Source organism: Heptranchias perlo, chromosome 5 (genome assembly GCF_035084215.1).
Source record: "Heptranchias perlo isolate sHepPer1 chromosome 5, sHepPer1.hap1, whole genome shotgun sequence".
In the NCBI taxonomy this organism is placed as follows: Eukaryota; Metazoa; Chordata; class Chondrichthyes; order Hexanchiformes; family Hexanchidae; genus Heptranchias; species Heptranchias perlo.
The window spans coordinates 113099081-113126093 of record NC_090329.1 but is presented as its reverse complement, the minus strand read 5'-3'; the positions used below and the strand labels follow the sequence as shown (position 1 = coordinate 113126093).

The following is a 27013-nucleotide window of genomic DNA, read 5'->3' as shown; positions in this document are numbered from 1 at the left end:
TTCAAACTAAGGCACAGATGTACAGAACGGTTACGGATCTTGTAAACATAACGGGCATCCAAGTTTTGATGGGTTTATGTTAGCAAGTCCGCAATATCGGCTGCAACAAAGGCAGTCCAGGCAAACCTACTCCAAACGGTTGTGGTTGTTTCCCATCAGGTGGAAGACTCAGAGGGACTAAACATCCAAAGGGATTGTGTTTACAGTTACCTGCTGACTTGCTAGTTGTCTTTCAGGTGAAGATGAAATGTGGTAGGCCTCCTCTGTAGGGAATAGTGCCAATTCCTCCTGAAAAGGCGTTGAAACAGCTGGATGTCTATGGGGAAAGAAACTTAGCCATATATAGCTCCTTACTCAGAACACTGGGTGAAGTGCACAGAGTGCACAAACCAGGCGGTAATAACGAGGCAGAAGTTTGCAGTAAAAACAAAATCACAATGTTTATGGATCATCAGGCACCAAATTTTACAGCCCTGTTCTCCCAGGATTTCCCCTATTCATTTTTAAAGTTTTTAGGTAAGTGGCCATTTCTTCCGTACATTTTTTGTTTTACAGCCAGATACTTTATGCATTTCAAATAATTTCTCCAATTTTCTTCACTGAATGGTCAGTGAGGCACTTAAGAGCATTTATATCCTTGGGTCACTCAAAGTATTTCACAGCCAATAAATTTTCTACTTGAAGTGTAGTCACCGTTTTTATGTAAGAAAATGTGGTAGCTAATTTGCCCACAGCTCGTTCCCAAAACCAGCAAATGAGATGGTGTTGGTTGAGGGAGAAATGTCAGTCAGGATACTAGAAGAATTCCCTTCTCCTCCTTGAATAGTACCATGTGATTATTTTATGTCCAACTTTACAGGCAGATGGATGGAGCTCAGTTTAACATTTCATCCAAAACTCAATAGCCCCAATTTTAGCCCCCCACGCCCGATGAGAACAGGGCTTGCGGGGATTTAAAATAGGGGCAGAGCACTCACCTTCCCATTCCTGCTGAAATCTTGCCGGCCGAAATTCTAACTCCCAGGTTTTGGGAAGCATGAGACCTTCGCCACAGGCAGGTGAGGGCCTTATAAATATTAAATAGATAGGGTTTAATGGCGTCAATCGGAACCCGACTTTAACCCCGGGCCGCGTGAGTCACACGGGAAAGCGGCCACAAGACCCAGAAACAACCCAGGTACGTAATTATTTAAATTTTTTTAAGGTTTCATTGTGGGCCAGGAGGACTCTTCTGGTGTGTGACTTGGACAGAAACTTGGACCTGATGGTGATCCCATACACCTGCTGCCCTTGCACTTTGAGGTGCTGGAGGTCGCGATTCGGGAGGTGCTGCTGAAGAAGCCTTGGCGAGTTTCTGCAATGAATCCTGTAGGTAGTACATTTTTTTTTTTATTCGTTCACGGGATGTGGGCGTCGCTGGCAAGGCCGGCATTTATTGCCCATCCCTAATTGCCCTCGAGAAGGTGGTGGTGAGCCGCCTTCTTGAACCGCTGCAGTCCGTGTGGTGACGGTTCTCCCACAGTGCTGTTAGGAAGGGAGTTCCAGGATTTTGACCCAGCGACAATGAAGGAACAGTGATATATTTCCAAGTCGGGATGGTGTGTGACTTGGAGGGGAACGTGCAGGTGGTGTTGTTCCCATGCGCCTGCTGCCCTTGTCCTTCTAGGTGGTAGAGGTCGCGGGTTTGGGAGGTGCTGTCGAAGAAGCCTTGGCGAGTTGCTGCAGTGCATCCTGTGGATGGTACACACTGCAGCCACAGTGCGCCGGTGGTGAAGGGAGTGAATGTTTAGGGTGGTGGATGGGGTGCCAATCAAGCGGGCTGCTTTATCTTGGATGGTGTCGAGCTTCTTGAGTGTTGTTGGAGCTGCACTCATCCAGGCAAGTGGAGAGTATTCCATCACACTCCTGACTTGTGCCTTGTAGATGGTGGAAAGGCTTTGGGGAGTCAGGAGGTGAGTCACTCGCCGCAGAATACCCAGCCTCTGACCTGCTCTCGTAGCCACAGTATTTATATGGCTGGTCCAGTTAAGTTTCTGGTCAATGGTGACGCCCAGGATGTTGATGGTGGGGGATTCGGCGATGGTAATGCCGTTGAATGTCAAGGGGAGGTGGTTAGAATCTCTCTTGTTGGAGATGGTCATTGCCTGGCACTTGTCTGGCGCGAATGTTACTTGTCACTTATCAGCCCAAGCCTGGATGTTGTCCAGGTCTCGCTGCATGCGGGCACGGACAGCTTCATTATCTGAGGGGATGTGAATGAAACTGAACACTGTGCAATCATCAGCGGATATCCCCATTTCTGACCTTATGATGGAGGGAAGGTCATTGATGAAGCAGCTGAAGGTGGTTGGGCCTAGGACACTGCCCTGAGGAACTCCTGCCACAATGTCCTGGGGCTGAGATGATTGGCCTCCAACAACCACTACCATCTTCCTTTGTGCTAGGTATGACTCCAACCACTGGAGAGTTTTCCCCCTGATTCCCATTGACTTCAATTTTACTAGGGCTCCTTGGTGCCACACTCGGTCAAATGCTACCTTGATGTCATGGGCAGTCACTCTCACCTCACCTCTTTTGGGGCCATGTAGTTATCTAGATGAGAGACATCAATTTTCCCACCTGTTCCCCACTATTCCCAGTGAGGTATAGCACAGGTCAATGAGAAAACACCATTCAACCCATCAAAACCACTCTCCCCTCAAACAACTTGCCCCATCATGGGTTATGCCCCAATGCTTAATCTCCTGAGGGGACTCCCACCCAGACACAAGTTCCACAAAAATGACAAACTTCTACAAAATTACTTCCTAGCCCCGAAAACAAACAGATAAACTCCACGATACCTATCTAATATTACAACCTATATTATTTTACCCTGACCAGTTACATTTCATGGATGACATTTCCACACTCAGCAAACTATCATCTTCCATAGAGTATTTCATTAGCTATATCTATACTTATCCATATGACCTTTTGATCTGATTATGACCTTTTGATCGGTTCTCAACTAATGCTTTTAAAAAGGAGTTAATACATATCATCTATATTTCTTATGAATCTATGCCACATATCACTATTCTGTGGGTTAAATAACTTCTACTCATCTGCAGTCTCTAGCTGCCTGTTAGTTTTGTGCTTCTGTCTTCTGGTTCTGTGATCACAATCTAAGTTGTAGTTTCCTAATGTCCACTTTATCTGGGCTACTTGGGATTTCAAAAGAAACTTGGATCATGTTAACTTGAAAAAAACTCAGGGGGGAAATTTGTACTCTGCCCACTGGGCGGGAACAAAGCGGGCAAGCAGTTAAAATGACATGGCTCTATTTCCCACTCCATTCCTAATGATCTCCGATTTTAGCGGCACTGGTTTAGTCAGCAGACGAGGTGCCCACCAAACTCAGGCGGCAGCCTAGTGCATCAATGCTAATCGAGGTCCTACGACATCAATAGGACATTGTAACTGAGACCCCGAGCAGAGAAGCCACCGCAGCTTTCCCATCGGGCTGCTGCACGTCAGCAGGTGCTCAGAAGGACCAAGCAGTCCTCCACATAAGTGGGGCCAAGAAATCCAAGTGTGCACACAATGTTCTAAATGTTGCTTTACTAGTGAGTCATAAGAGGTTAAAATAACCTGCCCTCAAGATAACTAAAAATAACAAATGTCCTCCTTATACTCATTTACTCTTGATGATAATTTTCAGCAGTCAGCGATAACACTCGAATGCTTTTGCTGTTCATTTCCCATCCTTGCAAATGAACAACCGTTCATTATGTATAAGTTCCATCTTCCAATCTGGGGACAATTTTCCGAGTACAGACCGGCACAAGGACCCTCACCCGCCACAAATGCGTATCAGAAAATCACAGGTACTTTCATTTCAATGGATGATAACTCCAAGGGGAAACAAGCCTACGATTTTCCGATATTCACTGCCTGCGGGCGAGGTTCCTGGCTAGCGTTGTACACTTGGAAAATTCAGGCTCATAGTTACCCACATGCCAATCTTTAACTTGTCTGCTTAACTTGAGCAGCTTTCTTTTCAATACTAACAATTTCCTTTACACTAATCATTGTAATTTACTGGCTTTTTGAAACAAATGGGGTAATTCTCCCCAAGTGTATGCTGCCAGCACGCATCAGAAAATAGTGGTTTTATTGTTGGGACGAAGTGGTACAGACCAGCCCATTACATTCCATTAACCTAAAATTGCTGGCAAATTATCATGAGAAAAGCAATTTTAATGCTGTGCCGATAACGATGTGTTGTTTTTTTTAAAATTGTGAAACCAAGGTGAATGCTTATAGTGCAGGAAATCACTAAATTTGAAAACAGTAAAATAGAAGATGAGATATATCAGAAAATATCTATTAGGTGATACTAAACTTGGGTTTTAGAAGAGCGAAGAAGTGACTGTATGATGCAATTTAAGACTGAATTAAGGAGAAGAACATGTAAGATGGCATATCTGGAGCCTAGAAGGAACAGAGCAGCATTGGCTATGATAGTATTAATAAAATAGTGAAATAACGAGATAGGCAATGAAGAGGCTAGAGGTAAGAGCAGGATTTCCCATCAAGCAACTTTTTATCCTGTATCCTGATCAGAGAAATGTCAGAGGGGTGCTGGAAGAGCTTCATCACATATGGGAGGAGTATTCAAGTCTTGGATGAATTTTGGCCATAGAGGCTTAAAGAGTTGTTAAGGGTAAATGTATTTGGTACAAAAAAATGCAGCCTTAACAATGGAGGAGTGCAACAGTTCCACTTAGGGTCAAGGAAGATGGTGAATCTAAGGACGTGAACAGGTAAGACTGTTTGGTAGCTGTTGACTAGACTTTTGGGAGACACGAGAAAACTGTCGTTAAAATGTTGAAAGGAACAAGATTGTTGTTGCCCCATTGAAGGATTTAGAAGAAATCAAGATGGAGTAATTAAGCCATTGCACTGTGAGAAGAGGTTGTAAGTGTGCTATCCAAAGGAAGTTGGTGACTGTCAATGGAGTTAGCAAAACACCATCCCTGACCTCCTTCGATCAATGGTGAGTAGGGAAGGTCATTGATAGACCAGTAGCAATATAAAAACCTATTACCACAATAATCTTAACTCCTACAGGCACAATGATCCCAAGCTCTTAATTGTAGACAATTAGGGCACATGCAGACTAAATTTTATCAGAAATTTCTATAGCAGTTTAATATAAAAGATGATGTTGCCAAGCACAAGGTCTTTGGTTCGAATAAGGCAAGACAGGAATCATGTGTGCAATCAAGAACAAGGGCCTAATCAAAGTTTATGAAGGTTAAGAAGATTAAATAAGCAAAACTATAACTTTTAATAGTGAAATGTATATGAACTATGCAGTCTCAGCAAGAGGCCTGAGTGCTAAATCAGGCCAGCAACGCTTGTGACATAATTCCAAGAAAAGACATATCCTAGTCAGCAGAAGAGGATATTTTATTACCTTGGTTGATCATTCAATCTCTTCCCATGATTGGAGGGAGTCTCTCCTTTATTGTGGGTGCTTCCTCTCTATATATCAGAAACCTGCTAGCTAGATGTGAAAGTTAAGGATGGGAGAAATGATAAGAACATAACAAATAGGAGCAGGATTAGGCCATACGGCCCCTCGAGCCTGCTTCGCCATTCAATCAGATCATGGCTGATCTTCAACCTCAACTCCACTTTCCTGCCCGATCCCCATATCCCTTGATTCCCCAGGAGTCTAAAAATCTATCTAGCTCAGTCTTCAATATACTCAACGACTCAACATCCAGGGGTAGAGAATTCTAAAGATTCACAACTCTCTGATAATATGCCAATTGCACTGGTGGCTGCAATCAAGAATGGTACTTCAAAGCAGATCCCAGGTGAGATATTGCTTGACCCCAGGCAGCTTTTACCACATAGTTACTTACACTGAAAGGATTGTCAAAAAGCATCAGAGCTATTTATAATTTAGCTTGATTAAAAATCACTTGTAGGATCCTTGTGTTGATTCCAAATCAAAATAGCTTCTCTTTTGTTACTCGGGGTTAATTTAGTCCAATGTAAAAAAAAGTGGTACGGAGATAACAACTAGTTTTCCAATTTCATATTCCCAGTGGGGGTCCTTGGCTACCGAGAGAACCTATTGGAAATTCCAGCACATTTTTGGGACCATTTAGATTACTGGTTGGAAAGTCAAGTGCTGCACTTTCTTATATGCTTGAGGGCGAAGTTCCCTGCTGGGAGGGTGAGGCCTAATTTTTGGTGCACTTCCGCTGGAGTTATGACAGGGATGCACCAGAAGGGCTGCGGATTTTCGGCTCCATAAACTTTTTCCATAAACTTGATTTCTCTTACAGTGCTTTGGTGAAATTGCTATTTAGATTAGCAGCGCAAATAGCAAATTTAAATTGTCTCCAAGCGACAGAATAAATACACATTCACAAAGAGCAAGACACAAAGTTACAGTGCCTAATGAGGTAAATGTGAGTAGGGGTTTCCAAAATAGGAGTTTAGAACTTCTGCCAAGAAGATCACATGCCTTGAGAGAATAATCCTTAACTAGAATTCTCAGATAAACGAAAACCCAGACACCCAGAGAAAGGCCAAATAGGAAACTTCTTCAACTATCAAATTTCAAGTGAATATGATTAATTATCAAAAGAGGGTAAAGGGAAGAGAAGAGTAACTACATTCCACAATCTATCAGTTTTTGGACAAACTGGGAAGGTTGTGGAGCAGATCTGAAGGAATTATTTTCACAAAAGTAAGTGCAGTTGAAAGAGGCTGACGATCCGGATTCTTTCCCCTCAGTCTGGTTCAGTAAAAACTGAAGTCGAATACATTTTAAAGTTCAGCACAACTTTAATAGCAGGGTTCTTAGTCTGCAGCATTGATTTGGACTCCTGATAGAGTCCCTCTATGCTGGCAGAGCAAGAACAAAAACATACAGAAATCCACACGTTTTTATACAAATCAATAGGGTTGGAACATACTTAACGAGAGTCAACACCAATCATAAGCCGGGCATAGGTTGCCATGCGAGGTTACATTATTTCCGGCCAATCATAAATCGTCCATGTGCTGATCATGCTGCTGTTAGACATCAAAGGGGATACTTCCTCACCTTCCAACTTGGAATGTTCTTCCCTGTTCCTTCTGTTCCTTATCTCCCAACCTGGAATGTCTTTCAACTTTGGCTAAGCTCGTTACCTATATTGATCTGCCATAAACATGGAGACATTCAGACCAGTCCTTGAATCACATCAAAGACTCTACATTGCTAAGACCATGCAAACCTGCTGACTACGCAAACATATGGCCCAGCAGGAGGCCAGGCCACCTGTACCAATCTCAGTTACTAACTAATTAACCCTTTCTAACCATTTTGCATTCTGCTTCTTTGCCACATAGGCATCTTAATATTTTACCGAAAACTGACCACGTAGGGATTCTCATTCCCCCCTTTTATCATTTTATGATAACCAATTATTACGGTGCTCACTGGTTCTGCAGTGCAGCAACATTTAAGTAAGCAATAAACTATAAGAATTATAACAATGAATATGACTAGCCCTTGAACTAGAGAAGTCCCAATAGAACACAGACATGTTTCATCAATACGCCTTTGTATCTTATCTGTTCTCAGGAACAGACTCCTTCTAAACATCTCTCAAGTAAGCTGCGAATGTCCTTGGTCAGCTAAACCTATTCATGTTAGTTTGAAAAGGCTAACATAGTCAAATATCCTATGGTGCTTTATATTTTGTTTCCAGCCTAACTAGACTGAATGGTACCTTTCAGACCATTTTACACCTGTGAATTGGTGCCCTCCCCATTATATCCCTTAATCCAAATTCTCCCTACAATATCCCGTTAGATGCTGTACCTCATCTTAACCAGGTTCCCTTCGTGTTGGCCACCAGTCCGGGTGGAAGAGAGGCAGAGCATCTGATAATCCTATCAAGCTATAATTGTCTTCCCTTTTACATGCACCTTACCCCAGCGGGTGCTACTCCCAGTACCATTAAGATGTGTTCTTAGTTGAAACCACAGAGACAATGGGGACATTCTCACCCAGGCTCTGTTTTACTACCTTTGCCAAACCCTTCATCCTCTGCTTACATTTATTACATGCAATGAAAATCAAGAAGCACATTACAACAAACTGCACTACGACTAATACATATGAAATTAATCTAATCCAAGGATGGATCTGTATATTCAGTCCCAAATTCCAGAGGTCATTTCACCAGGTGGTGACTTTAATTTGGTCAATGTCATGCTTAATGTTGTTATTGTCCTGTTGTAGGTTATAATAAACCTTCTGGGAGAGGCGTATCTCCATTCGCAATGTTTTCAAGTATTTAGGCAACAGGGGTGTCAGATACCCAAATGTGTCCTGATATGCTTTGAAGTCCTTTCTGACATTCTCAGAAACTTGTAAGGTGGTGAGGTTATGCCGGTGTATCTCTACCAGTTCCTCGGGTCCAATCCGAACCAGGACTTCAGAAATGGAGTAGAATTCTGGACTTAAAATATCACAAGTTAGATTGGCATATTTAAACGTTTTCAAATTAGTTGTAACACAGTATTCGCCCTCTCCGGCATATACCACTTAAGTGGGTTTTAGATCCGCCTCTAGGACCTCCATGGTACAGTTAATATCCCGATTGGTACCGGTATTAAACCCACACTGTGCTTCTAGGCTGTGTCCAACACTATGTGGACACACAGTGACAGCATGTCTAGTAACACATCCCTTTAATTTTGTTCCAGCCAATCAGCTTAAATCTACGTCCTCTAGTTCTTGAACCCTCTGCTAGGGGAAACAGGTACTTCCTGTCTACTTTATCTGGGCCCCTCATAATCTTGTAATTTTGTATCCATCGTGCGGATATCTTCTAAATATTGTTTCTCCCAATTTTATTGTTAACTGATGGGAACCTAACCCTGAATTTTGGAAATCCAAATTACTGTGTCCCTCTTTACTTTAATTTCAGTCCTTTTGATTGATACCAGTGTTTCCTGACTGTTTCATTAATTAGTTGGTTTCTCTATGGACCATGTTTCAGTGCCTTGTTTAAAAGGATTTCTCACTCGCCTGGACCACATTAACCATTTTCCTGTTGTGCTGTTGTCAAGTAACTGAGCCTGTCTGAGACTCATTCTTCAATGTATCTTCTTCATGTATCTCCGCATACTAGCAGCATCTCATAGGAATGAGCTTAGTGTTCTTGGATATTAACTTTCTGCTGGCCAGTCTCTTCTTCCTCATGGTATTTCCGAACATTTTCCATGGCACACATCATATGTCCTGTAGGATTCAGTCCTGTAAAAGCAACTGGTTTGTTTAAAGAGTGGTTGCATTAGCTCACCAGGCCATAGGCCTTTGTAATCATGTTCTTCATCCTGGTCTCCATTTCAGATGATGGCAACATACATTTGTATCTTTTATGTCCACTGTAGCCACTCTTAGGTTTTCAGGTTATCTTATCAAAAAGATCAGGGGTGTCTAGAGTGCTTATCTCCCCCTGCATGGTCCCGATGTCAGGGTAGTGGCCAGGCTATTGAGTGTAGTTTTCTCATTATTCATTATAGGCAAGGACACAAATATCTCCACGAGAAAGCTATCAATTTACTATTCTCAACTACACTTTCCTGACTTCCACTAGATTGTATATTTATGCCAGATTGATTTTTTTATCATGCGCAATTCAATGACTTTAGAGAAATTCCCATATCTCCCCACCTCGAGCACTCTGTCTCGGAAGACAACAAATAGGTTAAAACAAAACAAATCAAAATGTTTTCAAAAGAAGAGAATCAGGTTGATATCACCACGCTGTGACATTTGGTATCCGCTGATGTCTGCAGCTAAAGTCTTAAATCTTTAACACCACTGGATCGTTTCCTGCACCAAATTTCTCCAGCAAAGGTTGCACCGTAACTTTGTCACTACTCTTGGTAATCCTGCACCATCAACACTCACGTGGTCCCAAAAAAAAACCAGGGTCACCTGTTTTAAAAGAAACACAGAAAATCCATTGCGGCTCTTCTTGAGAGCCCAAGTGATTAATTTGTCAAATCTTCATTTATTTATCCAAAGGAATAATCCCTATACCCGAAACAAATTCAGAAAACAAAACAGGAGAGAGAAATTGCCTAGTTCCACTCTCGCCCTCTCTCTGAAGCACGCAGCCTGTCTGAAATAAACACTGTCTCTCCCACATACAGATGTACGCAGGGCTGCAGACTGGAATTTCTAACTCCAAGTCCTAATCTCTGTGTTTTCAAGATGTAACCACATTAAGCAGATATCATTAGCAGCCGCCTGCTAAGATACGTTATATTCCTCTTTTATTAATTTATTAATGGTTTGGGCATGTGTTTCTAGCACTGTAGCTATCCTTTGCAAATATATGGTCAGCATTTGATCCTCAGACAATTCCTTATCTGTATTTTCATTTATCTTTTAATATATCTTTAATGCGAGACCCTAAATCTCTGACCTTTTGATCTAATGTTGTCAAATCAATGGTGTTAACAACTGAGGCAAAGGCAGTTGCTATATCACTTATCACAGATCTTTACGTCTCTATATTTGCCTATCTCTTTTTACGATGTCCACCTCCATTCCATGTGGCTCTTTGTTTTAACACTTGAGTTAGGAGGTGTTGATCTAATTGTTGAGTTTTCTTAGCAGTCTCAATGCGAGTTATATAATTTGTCAGGGAAGGTCTCCCCTCTTTGGTCAGATCTTGTATTCTACTATTAATTTCAAATAAAATTGAATAGCCCCAGAACTTGTCAAAACTTCCTTATCATACTGTGGCAGGGTAAAACTGATAGGCGTTTAGTACCCTGTGTCAGTACATAGCTCAAGTAATGGACTTCCAATTGTCTAACCTATGCTTCCTTTTCATATGATTTGTTTTACATTCCTTTCTTATCAATTTTTCACTGCAGCGTGAAAACTTATATCTCAGTCAATTGTAGCCTTTGGCATTTCCGAGTGATTGGGACAATTTTACTAATATAACCTATACCAATTGTTACCTCATGTTCACCTGTGTAATGGTTAGCCTCAGACAGTTCTCAACCGACTGGGTCATTTCTATCTGTTTGAACTGGTCTTGGCATGACAGTCTGGCTTCTTGGGATGGAAGGGGTTAACATTAACTTGCTCTTGTGGTAGGAGTAACTTGATCCTTCTCCCTTTTGAGATTAAGTTCCCACCTTCAAAATTTCACTTCACACAGGTTTGACTGATTTTTTTACTTCTCACATTTGTGGATTGCTTTATACTATATTTTTGCACACTATTTTTTCACATACTTTTAGTGGATGTGATTATAATCAACGCTCCAAGCTGTTCCAGCTTTCCGACTTTTCCTATCACAATGATACCAGATAGTTTTTTTAATCTATCCCGTTAATTTTTAACCTCTTTTTAAACCACAGCCAATCACAAAATAAACATTCAAAATGCCAATTTTTTGAAGATCCCATGTCTGGAATTTAACATGCCCACACTTTATAAGAACCAGAATTTAATAGGTCACTTAACCTCAATACCTCCAATTTTAATTCAACAGTATCAGAATTAAACACACGACAAGACAGATACATTACACAAAGGAAGAAAACACGTAAGACACAGTAAGAAGGGGGCGTGGCCCACAACACCGACAAAAAAAACACTGATCAAGACAGGCTTTTTAAAGGGACAGTACACTTAAACAACAGAACCTTTCTTTTTCGGGTCTCTGTCTTTTAAACATTTGTCTAGTCACTTAATTCTATCCATATTTTTTTTACAGTACTGTCTCCATAAAGCAATTAGTTCTTTGGCTGTGGTACCTCTGTTATTTTTCCAAATTAATTCCTGAGCCTTTTTGGCGGCATCTAAGTTTTATCAATAGTTCCTGTTTATATCCAATCACCAGGAACTTAAACCCTGACTACCCTCAGTGATATTAACCACTGACCTACCGCTTACAAGTTATTCCCTCAGTACGTACGCTGACCCTCAGCCGGAGCTGACCCCCAGTGATATTCGACCACTGACGTCTTCCTGCTATTTCTGTGTATTCGCCAGACTGACCTGAATCTTGTAAGGACGCCACACGAGTGTTAGCGATTGGACGATTCGTCGTCAGACTGACGGATTGGAGGAAAACCGACGTAGTAAATTAAGACTACTTACATCGGGGCGCCATTTCCTTCCTCCGTGTCTGAGACAATCCGCCTCTTACTCCGCGAACTCTCGGTGAACGACCGTTAAGATCCCACCGCTGCCACCAAATGACGATCCGGATTCTTTCCCCTCAGTCTGGTTCAGTAAAAACTGAAGTCGAATACATTTTAAAGTTCAGCACAACTTTAATAGCAGGGTTCTTAGTCTGCAGCATTGATTTGGACTCCTGATAGAGTCCCTCTATGCTGGCAGAGCAAGAACAAAAACATACAGAAATCCACACGTTTTTATACAAATCAATAGGGTTGGAACATACTTAACGAGAGTCAACACCAATCATAAGCCGGGCATAGGTTGCCATGCGAGGTTACATTATTTCCGGCCAATCATAAATCGTCCATGTGCTGATCATGCTGCTGTTAGACATCAAAGGGGATACTTCCTCACCTTCCAACTTGGAATGTTCTTCCCTGTTCCTTCTGTTCCTTATCTCCCAACCTGGAATGTCTTTCAACTTTGGCTAAGCTCGTTACCTATATTGATCTGCCATAAACATGGAGACATTCAGACCAGTCCTTGAATCACATCAAAGACTCTACATTGCTAAGACCATGCAAACCTGCTGACTACGCAAACATATGGCCCAGCAGGAGGCCAGGCCACCTGTACCAATCTCAGTTACTAACTAATTAACCCTTTCTAACCATTTTGCATTCTGCTTCTTTGCCACATAGGCATCTTAATATTTTACCGAAAACTGACCACGTAGGGATTCTCAAGGCCATTAAGCCTATTTAGTTCATCTTTCCACAGAAACATATCTGCACCCATCATAGCCTCTTGAAAGAGTTCAGAGCTCTTGCCTCTACCACCCTACCCAAAAGACCATCCAAGGTTTTAATCGCTCTTTGCATGAAAAGTCCTGAACTTGCCTTTTACTGGTTTCTACGCATGTCCCCGTATCCAGCAATCGCATTTTAACTGGGAAGAATGCTCCAGATTAACCTTTTCCTATCCACTTCATATCTTGCATACCTCAATAAATTCTCTCATGTATTTCCTTTGAAGGCTGAATAGTTTGAGTTTTTCCGAACCTTTCGTAAAATCACAGAAATTGCAGCACAGAAGAAAATCATTCAGCCCTTCAACTGCACCTGTCTAAATTAATTTCCTGTTCTTCCTTTTCATTTACTGATCCAATTCAGTTATCTGCCAGTGTTCTGTGAATTTTCAAACATTATCTAGGTCTTACTGTAACTGCTCGGCTGCTTCATTAGACTCTGTTATCTCCTTTCCCCCAATTTCATATCAACTTTGGATTTGACCAACTTTTGCTGCCTTTCCAAATCCAGGCTATATATTAGAAACAGTAGAGGGTCCCTGGGATACTTCAATCAGTACAACTCTCAGCCCCACATTACTCCCCTAACTCATGTCAGTTACTCTTTTTCAGCCAATCCCTTATCCATCTCAAAAGGTTTAGTCAAAAATAACCACTGCCTTAAGCTTGTGTGACAGAACGTATCCAACTCTTTCCCAGTATCAAATTAAAAGTTTCTAGCACACTGAAACGATTAAGATGTTACCCCTCATTTATTAGATCGTCGTACCAGACTACTTTTAGAGCAAAACCAGTGGGTAAACAAAGCTGCAATTGGAATATTAGCATATTAATGCCTTTCTGACTCGTATAAGATACTTCAATCTGGATTTTGCTGCAGCATTGATTGTGCAGGAGGTATCAGAAAATGGATGGAAGTCGTATGGAACTTTACCCACTTTGTATGGCAACGCACTTTCTGGTGGGCCGGACTAAATGGCAATGAAACCATTCCTCGAATTTTAATTAAACATTAATTTGGGTGCATGCCTGACCTGCTCACTATTTCCTGCCATTCTGGTGAACAGGAATGTCCAACATGAATCATGCCCATTTGAAGAATCATACAATTATAGAAAATTTAGGCAGAAGGAGGCCATTCAGCCCATCATGTCCACGCAGGCCGAAAATGAGCCACCCAGCCTAATCCCACTTTCCAGCACTTGGTCCGTAGCCTTGTAGGTTACGGCATTTCAGGTGCACATCCAGGTATTTTTTAAATGAGTTGAGGGTTTCTGCCTCTACCACCCTTTCAGGCAGTGAGTTCCAGACCCCTACCACCCTCTGGATGAAAACATTTTTCCTCAGCTCCCCTCTAATCCTTCTACCAATCACTTTAAATCTATGCCCCCTGATTATTGACCTTTTTGCTAAGGGAAATAGGTCCTTCCTGTCCACTCTATCTAGGTCCCTCATAATTTTGTGTACCTCAATTAAAACACTCCTCCTCTGTTCCAAAGAGAACAACCCCAGCCTATCCAATCTTTCCTCATAGCTAAAATTCTCCAGTCCTGGCAACATCCTCGTAAATCTCCTCTGTACCCTCTCTAGTGCAATTACATCCTTCCTGTAATGTGGTGACCAGAACTGTACACAGTACTCAAGCTGTGGCCTAACTAGTGTTTTATACAGTTCTAGCATAATCTCCCTACTCTTATATGCTTTGCCTCGGCTAATAAATATGCCTTCTTAACGACCTACCTACCTGTCCTGCTACCTTCAGGGATCTGTGGACATGCACTCCAAGGTCCTTCACTTCCTCTACATCTTTCAGTATCCTCCCATTTATTGTGTACTCTCTTGCCTTGTTTGGCCTCTCCAAATGCATTACCTCACACTTCTCCGGATTGAATTCCATTTGCCATTTTTCTGCCCACCTGACCAGTCCATTGATATCTTCCTGCATTCTACAACTTTCCTCCTCACTATCAACCACATGGGCAATTTTTGTATCATCTGCAAACTTCTTAATCATGCCCCCTACATTTAAGTTCAAATCACTAATATATATCACCAAAAGCAAGGGACTTAGTACTGAGCCCTGCAGAACCCCACTGGAAACAGCCCTCCAGTCACAAAAACACCTGTTGACCATTAACCTTTGCTTCCTGCCACTGAGCCAATTTTGGATTCAACTTGCCACTTTCCCTTGGATCCCATGGGCTTGTACTTTTCTGACCAGTCTGTCACGCAGAACCTTGTCAAAAACCTGCTAAAATCCATGTAGATTACATCTAACTCATTATCCTCATCGACCCTCCTGGTTACCTCCTCAAAAAATTCAATCAAGTTAGCCAGACACGACCTTCCTTTAACAAATCTAGTCTGACTGTCCTTGATTACTCCGTGCCTTTCTAAGTGACGTTTATCCTGTCTCTCAGAATTGATTCCAATAATTTGCCCACTACCGAGGTTAGACGAACTGGCCTGTAATTACTCAGTCTATCCCTCGCTCCCTTTTTAAACAATGCTACAATGTTAGCAATCCTCCAATCCTCCGGCACCATGCCTGTATCCAGTGAGGATTGGAAAATGATGGTCAGAGCCTCCGTTATTTCCTCCCTCGCTTCTTTTAACAGCCTGGGATACATTTCATCCGGGCCTGGTGATTTATCTACTTTCAAAGAATTTAAATTCAATTAATTAAAATAAAATCTGGAATTAAAAAAAACTAGTATCAGTAATGGTGGCCATGAAACTACCGGATTGTCGTAAAAACCCACCTGGTTCACTAATGTCCTTTTAGGGAAGGAAACCTGCCGTCCTTACCCAGTCTGGCCTATATGTGACTCCAGACCCACAGCAATGTGGTTGATTCTTAATTGCCCTCTGAAATGGCCTAGCAAGCCACTCAGTTGTAAAATCTCGCTAAAAAAGTCATAATAAGAATAAAACCAGAAGGACCACCCGGCATCGGACACGACAAAGGCAAACCAAGCCCAGTCGACCCTGCAAAGTCCTCCTCACTAACATCTGGGAACTTGTGCCAAAATTGGGAGAGCTGTCCCACAGACTAGTCAAGCAACAGCCTGCCATAGCCATACTCACAGAATCAGACCTTTCAGCCAACGTCCCAGACTCTTCCATCACCATCCTGGGTATGTCCTGTCCCACCGGCACAGGACATACCCAGGATGGTGATGGAAGAGTCCAACCAAAGGTGGCGGTACAGTAATACACAGTCAGGAGGGAGTGGCCCTGGGAGTCCTCAACATTGACTCTGGACCCCATGAAATCTCATGGCATCAGGTCAAACATGGGCAAGGAAACCCGCTGATTACCACCTACCGCCCTCCCTCAGCTGATGAATCAGTCCTCCTCCATGTTGAACACCACTTGGAGGAAGCACTGAGGGTAGCAAGGGCACAGAATGTACTCTGGGTGGGCGACTTCAATGTCCATCATCAAGAGTGGCTCGGTAGCACCATTACTGACCGAGCTGGCCGAGTCCTGAAGGACACAGCTGCCAGTCTGGGCCTGCGGCAGGTGGTGAGCGAACCAACACGAGGGAAAAACTTACTTGACCTCGTCCTCACTAATCTACCAATCGCAAATGCATCTGTCCATGGCAGTATTGGTAGGAGTGACCACCGCACAGTCCTCGTGGAGACGAAGTCCCGTCTTCGCACTGAGGACACCATCCAACGTGTTGTGTGGCACTACCACCGTGTTAAATGGGATAGATTCAGAACAGATCGAGCAGCTCAAAACTGGGCATCCATGAGGCATTGTGGGCCATCAGCAGCAGCAGAATTGTATTCCAGCATAATCTGTAACCTCATGGCCCGGCATATTCCTCATCTACCATTACCAACAAGCCAGGGGATCAACCCTGGTTCAATGAGGAGTGTAGAAGAACATGCCAGGAGCAGGACCAGGCGTACCTAAAAATAAGGTGCCAACCTGGTGAAGCTACAACTCAGGACTACATGCATGCTAAACAGCGGAAGCAACATGCTATAGACAGAGCTAAGTGATTCCACAACCAACGGATCAGATCAAAGCTCTGCAGTCCTGCCACATCCAGTCATGAATGGTGGTGGACAATTAAACAACTAACGGGAGGAGGAGGTTCTGTAAACATCCCCATCCCCATGATGGCGGAGTCCAGCACATGAGTGCAAAAGACAAGGCTGAAGCGTTTGCAACCATCTTCAGCCAGAAATGCCGAGTGGATAATCCATCTCGGCCTCCTCCCGATATCCCCACCACCACAGCAGCCATTTTTCATCCAATTCGATTCACTCCACGTGATATCAAGAAACGGCTGAGTGCACTGGATACAGCAAAGGCTATGGGCACCGGCAACATCTCGGCTGTAGTGCTGAAGACTTGTGCTCCAGAACTAGCTGCGCCTCTAGCCAAGCTGTTCCAGTACAGCTACAACACTGGCATCTCCCCGACAATGTGGAAAATTGCCCAGGTATGTCCTGTCCACAAAAAGCAGGACAAATCCAATCCGGCCAATTACCGCCCCATCAGTCTACTCTCAATCATCAGCAAAGTGATGGAAGGTGTCGTCAACAGTGCTATCAAGCGGCACTTACTTACCAATAACCTGCTCACCAATGCTCAGTTTGGGTTCCGCCAGGACCACTCGGCTCCAGACCTCATTAAAGCCTTGGTCCAAACATGGACAAAAGAGCTGAATTCCAGAGGTGAGGTGAGAAGTGACTGCCCTTGACATCAAGGCAGCATTTGACCGAGTGTGGCACCAAGGAGCCCTAGTAAAATTGAAGTCAATGGGAATCAGGGGGAAGACTCTCCAGTGGCTGGAGTCATACCAAGCACAAAGGAAGATGGTAGTGGTTGTTGGAGGCCAATCACCTCAGCCCCAGGACATTGCTGCAGGAGTTCCTCAGGGCAGTGTCCTAGGCCCAATCATCTTCAGCTGCTTCATCAATGACCTTCCCTCCATCATAAGGTCAGAAATGGGGATATTCGCTGATGATTGCACAGTGTTCAGTTCCATTCGCAACCCCTCAGATAATGAAGCAGTCCGAGCCCGCCTGCAGCAAGACCTGGACAACATCCAGGCTTGGGCTGATAAGTGGCATGTAACATTCGTGCCAGACAAGTGCCAGGCAATGAACATCTCCAACAAGAGAAAGTCTAACCACCTCCCCTTGACGTTCAACGGCATTACCATTGCCGAATCCCCCACCATCAACATCCTGGGTGTCACCATTGACCAGAAACTTAACTGGACCAGCCATATAAATACTGTGGCTACAAGAGCAGGTCAGAGGCTGGGTATTCTGCGGTGAGTGACTCACCTCCTGACTCCCCAAAGCCTTTCCACCATCTACAAGGCACAAGTCAGGAGTGTGATGGAATACTCTCCACTTGCCTGGATGAGTGTAGCTCCAACAACACTCAAGAAGGTTGACACCATCCAGGACAAAGCAGTCCGCTTGATTGGCACCCCATCCACCACCCTAAACATTCACTCCCTTCACCACTGGCGCACTGTGGCTGCAGTGTGTACCATCCACAGGATGCACTGCAGCAACTCACCAAGGCTTCTTCGACAGCAACTCCCAAACCCGCGACCTCTACCACCTAGAAGGACAAGAGCAGCAGGTACACCACCTGCACGTTCCCCTCCAAGTCACACACCATCCCGACTTGGAAATATATCGCCGTTCCTTCATCGTCGCTGGGTCAAAATCCTGGAATTCCCTTCCTAACAGCACTGTGGGAGAACCTTCACCACACGGACTGCAGCGGTTCAAGAAGGCAGCTCACCACCACCTTCTCAAGGGCAATTTGGGATGGACAATAAATGCTGGCCTCACCAGCGACGCCCATATCCCATGAACGAATAAAAAAAAATCCCCTTAATACTTCCTCTCTCACTATGTTTATCCCATCCAATATTTCACACTCCTCCTCCTTAACTACAATCTCTGCATCGTCCCTCTCTTTTGTGAAAACAGACACAAAGTAGTCATTAAGAACCGTACCAATATCTTCCACCTCCACACATAGGTTACCTTTTTGGTCTCTAATAGGCCCTACTCTTTCCTTAGTTATCCTCTTGCTTTTTATGTATTTATAAATCATCTTTGGGTTTTCCTTGATTTTACTTGCCAATATTTTTTCAAGCCCTCTCTTTGCTTTCCTAATTTCCTTTTTAATTTCACCCCTGCACTTTCTATACTCCTCCAGTCTTTCTGTAGTATTGAGTTCTCGATGTCTGACAGAAGCTTTCCTTTTTTGCCTTACCTTACCCTGTATGCTCCATGACATCCAGGGGGCTCTAGGTTTGGCAGCCCCACCCTTTTTCTTTGTGGGAACATGTTTACTCTGAACCCCCTTGAATCTCCCCCTTGAATGCCTCCCACTGTTCTGACATTGATTTACCTTCTAGTAGCTGCTTCCAGTCCAGTTTTGCTAAATCACTTCTCAGCTTAGTAAAATTGGCCTTTCCCCAATTGAAAACTTTAACTCCTGTTCTATCTTTGTCCTACCTGACTCTCGCCATTTTATGGACCGCTCCTCTGCTCCGCTGCCTCAGATTGATGAGCTCTAATATATTTGCCAAAGCCCATGGAAAGGGTAGATCTATTAAGTTTATTTTAAAACATCACCACGTCCAAGTTCCCCTCCAAGTCCCACACCATGCTGAATTGGACATTTATCACTGTTCCTTCACTGTTGCTGAGTCAAAATCCTGTAACTCTTTAACTAACAGCACTGTGAAAGCACCTTCACCACATGGACTGCAGTGGTTCAAGGAGGCAGCTCATCACCACCTTCTCAAAGACAACTAGGGATGGGCAATAAATGCTGGCCTTGCTAGAGATGCCCACATCCCCAGAATGATTAATAAAAAAAAAAATTCTTCGAACATTTTTTCTTCTTCTCCATGTTTAATTTCTCTGACATTTACACTCTCACGATCTTTTGTTCCAGTTGTCCACTAAGATATGAATGCCTGACTAACCGTACCGCTGGATGTTTCCTCAGAAGCACTTCTTATCACAGGACATCCTGCATTCAATGGCACTGCATGAACGAAGGCATGCCAGGGTAATCATGCCAAGATGCCAAACCCTGGCACACCTTGCTGGCAATGGCCATTGGAAACATTCTTTTCAGGGTCTGGATGAGCAGAGGTTGATGTGCCTTATTAGCAATTATCATGCACCATAGGGTGTGCACATCCAACGGAAGAAATGATCAACTGCTGCCACTTCCTTGCAAGCATGCTGCAGCGCAAACCTATGGGGATGTTACCATGGAGAAGACCGCCATACTCACAACCACCTCTAAGGGCACCACTTCTGCTTCAGGATAGCCATCAAAACAGGGGGGTCAGATGCTGGGGTACACCTTCACTTGCTCGCAGACTCCTGTATGCACCTTGGATGACAAGAAATTTCTTTACTCAGAGAGTCATGAATATTTGAATTCTCTACCCCAGAGGACTGTGGATGCTGAGTCGTTGAGTTTATTCAAAGCTGAGATGGATAGATTTTTGGACTCTAAGGGAATAATGGAATATGGGGATCGGGCGGGAAAGTGAAGTTGAGGTCGAAGATCAGCCATGATCTGATTGAATGGCCGTATGGCCTACTCTTGCTCCTATTTCTTATGTTCTTATGTAACTCAAAAATGACCTTGAATAAAAACCATGGGAAAGCAAGTTTTTTTTATTTGTTCTTGGGCAACACTGACAATGCTACATTTATTGCTAATCCCTACTTTCCCTGATAGGATGTTGGTGGGCATTCTTCTTGAACTGATGCAGTTCTTGTGGCAAAAATACTTATACAATGGTGTAGGTAGGGAATTCCAGGATTTTGACAATAAAGGAACAATGATATATGTCCAAGTCAGGATGGTGTGTGGCTTGGATGGGAACTTGCACGTGATGGAGTTCTCATGACATTGCCGCTCGTCCTTCTCGGTGGTAGAGGTTGCGGGGCTGTGAGGTGCTATTGAAGTAATCTTGGTGAATTGCTGCAGTGTACCCTGTTGACGGTACATAATGCATCCGCAGTGCGCTGTTGATGGAGGGGGTAGATATTGAATCCAGTGGTATGGCCACTGATCAAGCAGATTCATTTGTTAGTGTTGAGCGTCTTAAGTGTTGTTGCAGCCTCACCCATCCAGGTGGGTGGTGAGTATAGCATCACACTCCTGACTTGAGCCTTGTAGATGGTAAAGAGGTTCTGAGGGGTCAGAGATGTGTCACAAAGTACCCAAACGCTGCCCTGCTCTTGTACCCAAGCTGCTGATATGCCTAGTCCAGATAAGCTTCTGGTCAATGAAAATATTGATCATGAGGGATATGATAATGGCAGTGTCATTGAAGATTGGCGACCTTGATTGACATTGCCAGGCAATGACAATCTCAATCGTCATTGACAATCTCAATGACGATTGAGATTGTCATTGCCTGGCACTCATGGTGGGAATGTTGCCTGCTACATGTTATCCCCAGCCTGGATTTTGTCCCAGTCCTGCTGTAGGGGGCATGGGTTAATTAGCAAGATGTGTACACTGCATAGTTATAGATTATGAAGTGAACAACCAGCAGGTCATAAGGGTGGTAGTGATATGTCCAAAGTAAGGTACTGGTCATTAGCTGTACTGCAAATAAATTGTTTGTTTTAAATCTTTGCCTCGTAGTGCAAATGTTCAGAGTTGTACTTGCTTTACAGCTATCCAATCACATACTTTATCTTTGGTTTAATCTTAAACTGAAGTGGTGTCGATAAATATTAAAACCACACTCAAAGTTTGCTCCCATTGGGAACAGGTAACTTGAGTTACTCACAAATTGCAGGTAGATGAATTTGAATTTATGATCCCTGGACCTCTGACCCCAGTAAAAATAATCTTTCATTATTTATCCTATCCAACCCTTTCATAATTTTGAACACTTCATTTAGAGCCTCCTTAATCTTCCCTGGTCCTGTAAATATAGCCCTCCTTTTTCATGTTTCATTATAACTATAACTATATCTGCTCATCCTGGTATCATCTTAATGAATCTACTCTGCACCTTTTATCCTTTTTATTATATGGCACCCAAACCTCACACATGACTTCAACTATGAACTAACCAATGTCTTGTACAAATTCATCATCACGTGCTTTTATAATAGCAGCTTTATCAAAGCAACTAAATGTTAATCTCTGTGGAAATAAAACAACAGTTAATCTGAATTGTTATTTGTGGGTCCCATTAGCTTTATCATAGCTGCAATCAGCAAATTATTATCGGCACATTTGTCTGGATTTTTGTTTTAGTAAAACTCAGTTTGGGTTTCAAGTTAATGCTGTGGTTGAAAAGTCAGCACAATAAAAATTAATTATCACACAGAATGCATCAGTGGAAAAAAAGTGACCTTATTATACCTCATGTCTGGAGAAACATGGTGCATCAACACAGAAGACTGGTGAATATGTTCTAAACATTGCTTTATGTTCTTGAACCTGAAGTACATTGCACTACCCTAGTGCACTATCCTAAATGTACGCTTGTTGAATGGATACATACACTCCAGGATTTGGGTTACATAAATTAAGCTGATATTCCAGTGCAGTACTGAGGGAGTGCTGTGTTGCTGGAGGTGCAGTTTTTTTTAGATGAGACGTTAAACTGAGGCTCTGTCTGCCTGTTCTGGTGGATATTAAAGATCTCATGAAATTATTTCAACAAGACCAAAGAGTTCTCCTGATGTTCTGGCCAACACCTAAAAAGGTTAACCGGCCAGTCATCTAATTTTTTCTTTTTGGGACCTTGTGTGTAAAATGGCTGCATAACAGTCATTACATTTCAACGTCATTAATTGTGCATGAAGCTCTTTGAGAGGTTCCTGAGAAATATGATAAGATGCTATATAAATGCAAGTCTTTTTTCTTCACAATCATAACGACCCTTCGCATTAAGCATTGTGGTATCATCAGAACATCTTAGAGACTAAATATTCCAGAAGCTGTTAGGTTTTTTTTAAGCAGGAAAATAAGAGGCGGGCTTTCAAATTCTTATCCATCACCCGAAGCTGAAGAACAGAAATCTAGCTGTAAGTGCAATGGCAATTTATTAATGTTTTAGTTTTCAAAACGAATATTACAGCCATTTTAATAACATGTCCGTACAACTTACGTCATCTGACCTTAAAAAACAGGCAATGTTGTTGATGCATGACGGCAGTTCTAGGAAAACAAGCTAAAGAAAGTTGACTCGGCAAATACCTTTTTAAACATCATGCTACATATCCAAACAACACAAGGTTGGAAATCAGTACATACGTAGAAAATTCTGTAAAATCCCTTGACTGCAGATGACCCCTCTCTCTACAAATTGGCTTTGTTATTCGCTTAGGGTGCAAATTCTTCCATCGGGATCTTCTGAAACATTGCACTGCTGGAAGTTCAGCAGAGCAGAACTGCCCACCTGTCTGTCCTTGTCATGACCCTGTCCCAAATCCCGGGGGAAGGGTTATTTACATATTAAGGCCGGGTGCCCGTGCTAGTACCGGGGTGCATACCATGCGGGATTTTGGAGTGGCACTTTACTATTTCTAAGGGTGGGGTGGAGTGGGGGAGGCAGTGGACAAGGTTGGTCTGTCCGGAGGCTTTAATGGATCAAATCTTCTTGGCTGCTGCTCCCTTGCTGGTGGGCTCCATATTGGGATAGCAATTGGTTTCTCTGAGATTGATTGCTGCTTGAATACAGCATTGAGAGTCCCAGATTTGGCCCTGTACGGCAAGTACCCATGCTTCATACAGTCACACTGACAGTATAAGAGGCATACTTGGCATGGTTTCTGGAGGAGGTCCGGCCAAATGCAGCAACAAATGTGATTTTGGGATGAGGAGGAGGTGGAAGAAGCACTCCCCCGCCCCCCCCACTCTAGTTGGACATTCTTGGTGCAGTGAGGAAAGGCATAAGAACATTTTGCCCCTCGAGCCTGTTCCACCATTCAATTAGATCATGGCTGATGTGTACCTTAACTCCATTTACCTGCCTGTGTTCCATAACCCTCAACACCCGTGCCTAACAAAAATCAATCAATCTCGGTTTTGAGATTTTCAATTGATCCGCAGCCTCAACAGCTTTTTGGGGGAGAGAGTTCCAGATTTCTACTACACTTTGTGTGAAGAAGTGCTTCCTGACATCACCCGTGAACTGCCTAGCTGTAATTTTAGGATTATGCCCCCTTGTTCCGGACTCCCCCACCAGAGGAAATAGTTTCTATCTACTCTATCAAATCCTTTAATCATCTTAAACACCTCGATTAGATCACCCCTTAATCTTTTATACTCAAGGGAATACAAGGCGTGTCTTTGCAACCTGGCCTCATAATTTAACCCTTTTGATAGAACCCAACAGAAATGCCTCCTGCTCCAGTTTCCTTCCCTTCCATTAAAAGTCGATTAGATTTCCACCCCTTCTAAAGCACAATTTCTAGGCTTTTCTTTTTGTTGGCCAGTAAGTTGCAATATCCACAAATTAGCAGACTCCATAATTGCTCTTAAAAGGGAGTCGATAAATATTTGAGAAGGAAAAATTTAAAAGGGTTTGGGGAAAGAATGGGACTGAGTGGATAGCTCTTTCAGAGAGCTCACAGGAGACTGTTGAGCCAAACGGCCTCCGACTGTGCTGTTCTTTGATTCAATGACTTGCTTTGACAAAGATGTGAGGGATAATAAAACACAAGAAACGGAGAAGAATATGAGCATAATGATTCCTGTGTGCTAGAATCATAGGATCATAGAATGGTTACAGAACAGAAGGTGGCCATTCAGCCCATCGAGCCCATGTCAGCTTCCCTTCAAGTATTTATCCAATTCCTTTTTGAAAGCCACGATTGAATCAGCTTGCACCACCATTTCAGGCAATGCATTCCAGATCGTAACCACTCGCTGCGTAAAGAAGTTTTTCCTCATGTCGCCATTGTTCTTTTGCCAATCACCTTAAATCTGTGTCTTCTGGTTCTCGACCCTTCCACCAATAGGAACAGTTTCTCTTTATTTACTTTATCTAAGCCCTTCATGATTTTGAACACTTCTATCAAATCTCCTCTTAACCTTCTCTGCTCTAAGGAGAACTCTAGTCTACCATGTAACTGAAGTCCCTCATCCCTGGAACCATTCCAGTAAATCTTTTCTGCACCCTCTCTAAGGCCTTTGCATCCACCCTAAAGTGCAGTGCCCAGAATTAAACACAATACTCCAGTTGCGGCCGAACCAGTGTTTTATAAAGGTTCAACATAACTTCCTTGCTTTTGTACTCTATGCCTCTATTTATAATGCCCAGGATCCCGAATACTTTTTTAACCGATTTGTCAACCTGCCCTGCCATCTTCAAAGATTTATGCACATATACCCCCAGGTCTCTCTGTTCCTACACCCCCTTTAGAATTGTACCATTTAGTTTATATTGCCTCTCCTCATTCTTCCTGCCAAAATGTATCACTACGCATTTCTCTGCATTAAATTTCATCTGTCATGTGTCTGCCCATTCCACCAGCCTGTCTATGTCCTCTTGAAGTCGATCACTATCCTCACTGTTTACTACACTTAAAGTTTGTGTCATCTGCAAATTTTGAATTGTGCCCTGTACACCCAAATCCAAGGCATTAATATATATCAAAAAAAGCAGTGGTTCTAGTACCAACTCCTGGGGAACACCATTGTACACCTCCCTCCAGTCCGAAAAACAACCGTTTACCACTACTCTCTGTTTCCTGTCACTTAGCCAATTTCGTATCCGTGCTGCCACTGCCCCTATTATTCCATGAGTTTCAATTTTGCTGACAAGCCTATTATGTGGCACTTTATTCAATGCCTTTTGAAAATCTCTTTACACATCAACCACATTGCCCTCCTCAACCCGTTCTGTTACCTCATCAAAAAACGCAATCAAGTTAGTTAAACACGATTTGCCTTTAACAAATCCGTGCTGGCTTTCCTTAATTAATCCACACTTGTCCAAGTGACTGTTAATTCTGTCCCGGATTATCGTTTCTAAAAGTTTCCCCACCACCGAGGTTAAACTGACTGGCCTGTAGTTGCTGGGTTTATCCTTACACCCTTTTTTGAACAAGGGTGTAACATTTTCAATTCTCCAGTCCTCTGGCACCACCCCCATATCTATGGATGTTTGGAAGATTATGGCCAGCACCTCCGCAATTTCCACCAATACTTACCTCGGCAACCTAGGATGCATCCCATCCGGACCTGGTGACTTATCTACTTTAAGTACAGCTAGCCTTTCTAGTACCTTCTCTTGATCAATTTTTAGCCCATCTAATAGCTCAACCATCTCCTCTTTTACTCTGACTTTGGCAGCATCTTCTTCCTTGGTAAAGACAGATGCAAAGTAATCATTTACTGCCTCACCCATGCCCTTTGCCTCCATGCATAGATCTCTTTTTTGGTCCCTAATCGGCCCCACCTCTCCTCTTACTACACTTTTACTATTTATATGCCTATTGAAGATTTTTGGATTCCCTTTTATGTTAGCCACCAGTCTTATTCTGCTGTGAGATAGTTACATATCAGAGGTGAGGAATTCATCCTGGGCTTCTGTTACAATAGATGCTAGTGCACCAAATGTACAACTGGGAAAAAAGTCACTGCCTTCTTCAGCTGCCATGCTTTGCTGCTGTGAGTGCCTGAGGCCTACAGTGGTGACATCGCTTCTCCAAACCCCCAGGAGCAGGCTTCCCATCACTGCCATAAATCCTGCCAGAAGTCTGCCCAACAATACTGTATTTAAATTAGCTGATGACTCAGTAAAATCCACCTCGGTTAGCATTGGGAGCCATGGGTGGGTACAAAGTTCACTCTACCACAGCTCCAGTGAGATTCCTGCTGAAAACTTCAATCCCTTAGTTCAACTCACAGAAACTCCTCTCTGTACGTTGCTCCCTGCAACATTTTCCCTTTCTAATGTGGAAACCCCTCAAAGCTCATTAACA

The 27013-nt window shown here is 43.1% G+C and overlaps 1 long non-coding RNA gene across 1 annotated transcript in view; it reads right to left on the bottom strand.

Moving 5' to 3' along the window:
• Window positions 1-6828: 6828 nt before the first annotated feature.
• Window positions 6829-27013, bottom strand: part of LOC137322023 (uncharacterized) — a 47217-nt gene continuing 27032 nt past the window's right edge. Inside the window, exons 3-4 of the long non-coding RNA XR_010962943.1 lie at window positions 20334-20435; window positions 6829-10006 (exon numbers count right to left, since the gene is read on the bottom strand). This is a non-coding gene — a long non-coding RNA (uncharacterized lncRNA). The remainder of the gene's footprint in view (window positions 10007-20333; window positions 20436-27013) is intronic.